Source organism: Scylla paramamosain, unplaced genomic scaffold, assembly GCF_035594125.1.
Source record: "Scylla paramamosain isolate STU-SP2022 unplaced genomic scaffold, ASM3559412v1 Contig32, whole genome shotgun sequence".
In the NCBI taxonomy this organism is placed as follows: Eukaryota; Metazoa; Arthropoda; class Malacostraca; order Decapoda; family Portunidae; genus Scylla; species Scylla paramamosain.
Window position 1 is genome coordinate 108,087 of NW_026973697.1, and position 1,914 is coordinate 110,000.

Consider the following 1,914-nt stretch of genomic DNA (forward strand, 5'->3'; position numbering starts at 1 on the left):
ACCTCATCTTTGTTTTTGTGAGTCATGTTAATTACTCACAGCTTGGTTACGAGCTGAAACGCTCGAGCTGCTTCACTGCGTCACTCACTGTTCATGCTCATCTCTATCAGCGTCCACGTCTCCTTTATTGACAGCATAACTCTTATTTCCATATAAAAAAAAAAAAACTATATTAGTATGTAAAAGTATGATACATTCGTGTGAATACAATTTCTTGGACAGATATCACGCCGCTGCCTCTATGTATTTACAGAACAAGCCAGCGCCAAGTACACGAGTTGGGACGAAACGACACCGTGACGCAGTGGGCCTCTGGTCTCGTGGACAGTGATCTGCCGCAAGAGGAAGGATGCACGTGAGTTTTGTCCTGGCCACGGAATTCCGGATAATGCAGGTGTTTGGGAGAGTGGATCATCAGACAGGACTGAGTAGATGCTGAGTCTCGGGAGTGAACTGTGTGGTGCAGGACTGTATCGGTTATGCAGTCTCTTTATAACGAGAGACACATCGTGGAGGAGGCTGGCGAGTGCTCTCAACACACGTGACGGAGCGGCGCCATGGTAACTGTGACCGTGGCCAGGAAGTCTCTTGTGCTGAACACTACAATGTTGTGTTATCAAGACTGTTTATTGGTGCAGCGCATACAGTCGGATCACTAAGCGTGTTGTAGTGATGAAACTATGGAAACTATGGCGAATGATTATTGATCGTTGGAAAAAAGCATAGGTGTGATAATAATTCGGTGCTTGAGTTACACTAACACTCCATCACTACCGCCACCACGGCCATCACCACCATCACCACCGCCATAACCACCGCCGCTACTAAGAGTAAGTACATGATTCTTGTTCTCGTTAGTAGTGATAGGAAGGAAATATCTCCATTTTTCCCCCGTATACTGTGGAAATGCTGCCTCAACACACCGCCGCCGCCGCTATGAGAAGTACATGATTCTTGTTCACCTTTACAGTGTTGTGTTGGTGGGTGGCTGCGGCTGCGATAGAAAGTATTGTTACACCGTTATGATATCGCTGGTCGTGCGAGTGAGGTAACAATTCCTAGTATTAAGGAAAGGTCACATTGTTTGCTACAGAAGACCATACGGCATGGAAGTGGGGGGGGGGGGGCGGTCTTTTGATGAATAAATAAAGACCAGGAAATTATATTTTTTACACGTATCGTTAAGCTGAAGTACCATGCTTAGTAGTAATCAAATTAAACAGTATAATATCAAATGAAAACCATAGATATACTCACCAGCACACACACCTACGGTACACTGAAGCCACAGAAAAACCTATAAAGATACGGAAGAAGCATTGAAAAGACACAAGACCCGGAACCCCGGCTGCACTTCGCTCCCGGCTTCACATTCCCGGCTAAAACCAGCCAAGAATTGCACTTTTTAAAAAAATCATTATACACAGAGAGAGAGAGAGAGAGAGAGAGAGAGAGAGAGAGAGAGAGAGAGAGAGAGAGAGAGAGAGAGAATGTACGTGGTGTGTTTTACTTCTCATACTCATTTCCAGCATTTTTTTTCTCCTGTCGCTAAAGATTATGACCGCGCTGCCAGGGACTTTGTACTTACTCTCACCATTTTTCAGTCCAGTTCACTAATGCAGGAGTAAAGCCACATTTTCTCTCTTTAATCTCTTGTAATTGTCAACACCAGAAGGATCTCCATTTTTTCTTATTTAAGCCACATTTTTTCTCTTTAATCTCTTGTCAACACCAGAAGGATCCCCATTATTTCTTATTTAAGACACATTTTTTCTCTTTAATCTCTAGTCAACACCAGAAGGATCTCCATTATTTCTTATTTATCTTCCTATGAGTTGAATTAGTTCAGTGAAGGAATACCATGACACACCTGGAACTGGTCTTGGTGTCTGGAACTTTTCGTTTTGTTGTTTT

General features: G+C 43.5%; 1 long non-coding RNA gene across 1 annotated transcript in view; it reads left to right on the plus strand.

Annotated features, from left to right (window-relative positions):
* The first annotated feature begins 279 nt into the window (after positions 1-279).
* The window catches only part of LOC135097801 (uncharacterized), a 52,887-nt gene continuing 51,252 nt past the window's right edge, over positions 280-1,914 (plus strand). The window contains exon 1 of the long non-coding RNA XR_010266137.1: positions 280-830. This is a non-coding gene — a long non-coding RNA (uncharacterized LOC135097801). The remainder of the gene's footprint in view (positions 831-1,914) is intronic.